Source organism: Camelus bactrianus, chromosome 25 (assembly GCF_048773025.1).
Source record: "Camelus bactrianus isolate YW-2024 breed Bactrian camel chromosome 25, ASM4877302v1, whole genome shotgun sequence".
NCBI lineage: Eukaryota > Metazoa > Chordata > Mammalia > Artiodactyla > Camelidae > Camelus > Camelus bactrianus.
In genome coordinates, this window is record NC_133563.1 from 13,557,959 (window position 1) to 13,564,409 (window position 6,451).

A 6,451-nucleotide genomic window follows, 5' to 3' on the forward strand; every position below is an offset into this window, starting at 1 on the left:
TTGCTAGAGCAGCCTTGGATGGGGTGGGGACTGTTGGGGTGGGGAAACCAGTTTCAGTGGCTACAAGAACGAATGAAAACAAGTTCAATAAGGGCAAACATTTTTATCTTTTAAAAATGTACGGCTGTGTCCCCAGAATCCAAAACTGCTCACAACACACGGGATGCCCTCAATATGTACTGGAGACTGAATGAACAAATTGATTATATAGCTCTCATTTAAGAAGAGTAAAGAGGAGACACTAGAGAAGGTGTGGTCCCATGCTGAAAGACAGTAAGACATAATCTATAATTGAAAATTTTTTAGTGTAGCAAGGTCTTACCTAAGTAATTAGAAGAAATTTGGAAAATGTAAAAGACAATAGAAAAGGCTGGAAAAAGTGAAGAATACGCCTAGAAAATTTCTGATAATATGGAAGAGGCAAAGAGAAAATCTTGCAACTTTCCAGACTGAGAAAAAAATAGACTACTTACAAGGGAAGAAAAATGATACCGGAGTTCTGAAAGAGGATGGTCTTCTAACTGCTATAGACACTGAGAGGGAAGGGCTGTAAGCTGAGAATGATGATATAATTCCTCTGCTAAGGGAAAGGAAAGGTTTGTGGATCTGTGAGGATTCAGAGAACTTGTCAAGCTCACATCCCAAATGAGAAAAATACTTAAAAAAACACAAAAGAAACCTCAGTAAAGGTGAAGATAAAGAGAAGAAAGAATGACAAGCAATAAATTTCAAAATGAATATATGTAGAGATAAATATATGCAAATAGTATCATGTGTGTAAGTAGATGTATGCAAATCTATGCAAACATTATTCCATATATGTACATGAATAGTGATATTGTAACAAGACATGTATAATTTAAGTGCTGAATACAAATTATTAAAACAGAAGAGACATGTGGAAAGGGAAGCTGCAGTTTACTAAATGTTTGCCTAAAACTTAGAACTTAAATTTTGGGAAGTGGGGCAGAATAAAGAATGGAGAGGCATCTTACAGAACTTATCACCAAGAGATAGAGAAAGAAAAGTCTTCTGGTGGTCTTGATGGAGAAGGGAAAGAAAACATTGGAGAAACAGCTCATCTCATTTGGGAGAAATAGTTGTTATTTTGGTTTCACATAAAAAGAGATAAATAAGAGTGTGATTATGAGTGTTGGAAAAGAGAAGGTAAATACTGGCAGAATGGAAAAGGACAAAATTTCACATTAAATACAGGAGAAGGAATAACTAGCAAAACAGCGAAAGCAGGAGGAAAGAAGGAGTAAGCAAAAAGAAGGCAAAGATAAAGTAGCAAACAAGAAGATGTGAGGAGTGAAATAAAGAAAGTATGTAAATGATTACATTCAGTATGACTTAGCCAAATTCTCTTATTGAAAGATAGAAACTGAGGTTGGGATTAAAAAAAAAAAAAAAAGAAAACAGATACGTTCAGTTTAATGAAGCACACTTGAAGTGATAAGTTTGGAAATAGAAGGATGGACAAGAGAGACCAAAGGCCAACAGAAGTCTGAGAGTGGTAATATTAGATGAGGCTGAATTCAAGACTAAAGCATCAAATATATACATGTGCCCAAAGAATGAGTTAGATCTACGTCAGCTCTCTTGGTGAGATTCCCATGTGTGAGTGAGATGGTAGATTAGGGACTACAAGGTGGACATCAGCTGTGTGGAACAGGTACACCACCTAGGTCCTTGTGAGGGTGAGTGTGAATTTGATTCTATGACCAAAGGGAAGGGTGTGCAAGGATGCATACTAGTGTTTAATATCGCTACCTAGAGAAGATTGGGGCAGGCTGTACAGGATCAGGCCAAGGTGAGGCTGGAGGAGGAGAAATAAAGGTTCAATAACATCTGACTTTGAGCAAATGCATTGGTGAAACCGCCGCCACCAGATCCCGTCAAAGGTCTCGAGAGTACAGGGCTTAGACTGAGAAGAAGCCCTTGGAAAAATCGAATCACCCCGCACAGAGTGGAGTCTTAGAGAAAAGGTTCTAGAACTGCCCCCTAACTACTTGCTGAGCCACACCACGTGGGAGAAGAATGAATTCTTTTTTTATTGGCTTGTATGGAGGTATATGAAGAAAGCTGCAGAGAGTTTGCATTTTAAAAAACAAAAGCATAAAGACAATATTTGATAATAAAATTTATTGGCTTTCTTGTGACTAAGCCTCCTAGGCAGATACACATGAATGTATTCCTACAGTATTGTCCTGGGTGAACACATATTAAGCAGCGTTACTAAGTCAGTTTCCCCGAGTTCTGGTACCCCAGGGCTAATGTCTGTCACAAGGGTTCAGCATAAGGAGAACAGAGTCCACTCTATTCCACCCTTTCACTGACATTTCCTAAAGGCAGATGAGTTTTGAAGAGACAGATAAATGTATACATAAATGTATTCTTGTTACTCCTCTGATTCCAGGTAATTGCTCTGAGTATCCAGCAAAGGTCTGGAGTTAGTTACCTTTACTTGAGTGATTTTAAGTAAAAGTCAATTTAGTGTATACAATCTTGATAATTCAGAATTTCTCTATGTGTTTCAAGGTCCAAGAAGTATAACCATGATATACATAAATTTCAAATGGCAGAGAATTTCTCCAAATCAAGCATGAAAGAATGATCTGTGTAAAAAAGCAAAGTAACTTGGTGATATATTTAGATAAATGTGTCAGAGGTGAGATGAATTTTTTTTTTCTACAGCCACAAGAGGAAACTAGCCAAAATGCTGTCTGCTTAAGAGAAGATTCGTACAATGAATTCATGAACACAAGAAGGGTAAGTTCTTTGTCGGGGGGTGGGGGCTGGGTTGATGATAAGGTTGATGTTGGTGGGCACATTCATAACTTATGTATGTAAATTTAGCTTCTGATAATGAACATTTTTTAAGCGAATGGGTATGATTTCCTATAACACATGTTTCAAAGGTTGGTGGTCACCGAAAGCTTTACTGTTAAGAGTTACATTCCTGTGTGATTAAACGAAAAGGTTAGTTAAGCAGTTGGATACTAAAGAGAAGAGCTTTAATCATGCTAATAAGAAACAGAGCTTGTGTAGATTTAAACTTAAGACAGTTGCTCCTTCTGGCTAATCTCTGCATCACAGACTACCCTCGGTCTCTGTTTCCGCTGGTAGGTTCGACCAAGGAGAGACAGAGGCAGGTGCTGCAGGTCGGGAGTGGGGGTTGGGGTATTTGTGCCCTCCGTTCCCTCCCTGTCCTGTTGCTGCAGATGGTCTGTGTTTGTCTCTGGAAGTCAAGGCCATCCAGCAGCTCCTTTGTGCACACTCTTTGGGTTCCATAACTGCCCTTCCCCTGCCCCTTCTGGCCTGGGTGTGGTTGCGGCTCCTGCCGCTCGGCTGCCCTGCTCTGCTGAGAGCCGCACATAGGACCTGGCACCCGGCCCTCCTCAATATCTGGTGTCACTGGGCCCAGTGTTTGCGGTTAGGACCCCAACCAATACCTCCTACTCAAACCACCTCTTCTGCATCTTATTCAGAAGTGCAGTTTCAACACAGGAAGGACTTTTTTTTTTTTTTTTTTAACTTATATAAACCAGGTAGTTCTCAAGATCGTTATCCTCAAATGCAAGTGTGCCTTACATTTTGACAATCAAGGCCAGGCAGAGACATTGAAGTGTGCTAACCCTGACTTTCATAGTTGTATCCTGTGTTGTCAGTTGCTACTCCTGGACTGTCCAGTGTTGACATGGATGTGGTGAACTGTGGGTTTCATTACTGTATGTGTTCCCAGGTTTTCTCCTGTATCTCTTTAGACTGGAATTAACGTGTTGACATTTTCTGGCAATGATGTCACTTTAGGAGACTCCAGAGCAAGTGTGAGTGACAGTGATTTATCATTGCTGTCCTTGTGTGTGAGACTGACAGGCTCAGCAGGGCCCTTCAGGGTGCCGAAGGGGACGTGTGAGTATCTCAGTCTCCCTAGGAGAGGGCTGTGTGCTGTGGATGGCAGTGGAGAACGGCTCTGCTTGTCCTTCATCCTTTCAGTTAAGATTTCTTGCGCACGTGGAAGTTTGAATCCCTCGAGACTTTCTGCTGCCCTAGACCCCCCAACCTAGCTGATGACAATGAAGTAGTTCTCAAGTTGAGAAAATCCGAAAGGGCTTGATGGACGATAACCAACTGCTAAGGATGGGGGGCCTGACAGCCCAGCGTGCACGTTGTTGAGAGGTTTTGTGAATCTTAACCTTCAAGCTTGGCTTGCGTTTGGGAAAAACTGCTGCCAGTAAAATACATTGGACTGAACTGTGATTGGGATGCAGCCCCTTTCTGACAGGAAACAAATGTGAGAAGGCTTCTGGATAGGATTTCTGACCCTGTGATTAGTGCTGTGCTGCTCAGGGCGGGCATCTCTTCCCAGGAGCCCTGCCCAGGGATCTGGGAGGTATGAATGGAAGCAGAGGTGTCCCAGCTCAAGGACTGGCTCTGTTCAGAGGCATCATGTGAAGATGATGGTGCAATGAACAGGAGAAATTTGGAGCCTCGAGGCAATTTCCCTCTGGGTTGAAAAAAAAAAAAAAGAAGTAAGGGCCACTTTGGAAGATGGTTTGCTGGTTTCTTACAAAACATACTCTTACCCTGCGATCTAGTAATTTTATTCCTTTGTACTTACCCAGATGAGTTCAAACCTACCTTTCACATGAAAACCTGCACACAAATGTTTATAGCTGCTTTATTCATTATTTCCAAAACTTGGAAGCACCCAGGAGTCCCTTAGTAAGTAAATAGATAAATAAACTGTGGTACATCCAGACAATGGAATGTTATTCCACACTAAAGGGATGAGCTATCAAGTCATGAAAAGACATGGAAGAACTTTAAATACACATTACTAAGCAAGAGAAGCCAATCTGACAAAAGCTGCCACAGAGAATGACTCCAACGGTGTAACATTTTTAGAGACAAAACGATGCAGACAGTGAAAAAGGCGTTGGGGGTAGGGGTGGCGGTGAGGAGGGCTAGACAGATGGAACACAGAAGATTTTTAAGGCAGTGAAACCATTCTGGGTGATGCTATAAATGGTGGAGAGACATTATTACACATCTGGCAAAACCCAGAGACTGGACAAAACCAAGACCAAACCGTAATGAATCTACGGGCTTTGGGTGATAATGATGTGTCAGTGCAGGTTTACTGACTGTTACACATGTCCCACCCTGGTGCAGGGTGTTGATGGTGGTAGAGGCTGTGCACGTGTGGCGGCAGGAGGTATAGGGGAAATCTCTGTACTTTCTGTGAACCTAAAACTGCTTTCTAAAATGGTCTAATTTGAAAAAAGAAAAGAGGCCCAGATTCAAAGGTGAATTAAGTACGTGAGGCAGTGTCTCTCTGGAGTCTCTGGCTCCCGAGATCCTTCCACGCTGGGTGTCATGCTAACAGAGCAGAGCACATAAAGGAGGAGAGGTCATTCAGTGGTCATGGGCCATACCCTTGTCTCCAGCTTATTCTTCTGAAGCAGTCTATGCCCATGGGAATCTAATGAGAAGTTTAATAAACACTCTCAACCTATTAAAAATTTCTTGGCTATTGGTGGCATTGGCCTTTTAGTGTGTTTCTCAGAACACTTCCTAAATTACTGCTTGTGTCCTGGAAGGCCTTGGGAGGGGGGTCCTATTTCTAAAGACAAAGGATTCACTCTGCATAAGATTTTTCTAAGAGGATAAGAGAAGAGGGAAAACTTGTACTCACCAAAGACCAGCTGAAATATTCTGTGCCATGATTGTACGTTTGGAATGCTGAGGCTCTGGGGCAGTGTTTTCTGAAGCCCTTCATCTTTCAGTAATTGCCAACTGGCCAAGAAAGGGAGCAGCAGGAGGGCACATTTCTGTATTCTACTGTTCATAAAAGTTTGGGGTATTTTCCCTGGAGAAACTGGTGATCCTTTGGCAGACAGTAGGTAATTAATCCATCATCCCACCCTTACAGAGGAGAAAGGGTTTTCTGATTTAACAGATGAAGGAAATGTGATCACCAGTGGAAGACATACCGGCAGAGGTCAGGGCCTTGTTTCATGGTCGAGTGGCGCAGCCGGACCCTGTACACTCCTGGTGCCGCTGGCTGCTGCTGCAGTTTCCAAGAAGAGATTGGCTTGTTTGTCTGGATGTCCTCATTTCAGAAGCAGATGAATAGACAGCATATATTTGGGGCAGAAGGGTTCAGACATTCTCGGGCTGTGCATTCTTTGGTCTCTCCTGGAAATTCAGCACATGCATTTATCCCATTAGTGGTGGGAGAAAAAGTTTTGATGACCTTCCAATTCATATGATGTATGTCAGTGGGTTGGAGCAGGGCTGGGATGCATTCTTCTCTGCTGAGGCTGTTCCGTGCAATTAAGGTTCCCTGAAGTCTGCAAACAGCCACACTACAAGCAGCCGAGCCCCCCTGTCCTAGCTCCTGCTTAGGTATGGATTTCTATTTGAAACAAACAAATGTCCTGAT

The 6,451-nt window shown here is 42.4% G+C and overlaps 1 long non-coding RNA gene across 1 annotated transcript; it reads right to left on the reverse strand.

The window, feature by feature from the left end:
• Positions 1-2,130: 2,130 nt before the first annotated feature.
• Positions 2,131-6,106, reverse strand: LOC141574969 (uncharacterized). The gene is made up of 2 exons (XR_012502143.1): positions 5,702-6,106; positions 2,131-4,510 (listed from the first exon to the last, which is right to left on the reverse strand). It is a non-coding gene; the product is annotated as an uncharacterized LOC141574969 (long non-coding RNA).
• Positions 6,107-6,451: the final 345 nt, after the last annotated feature.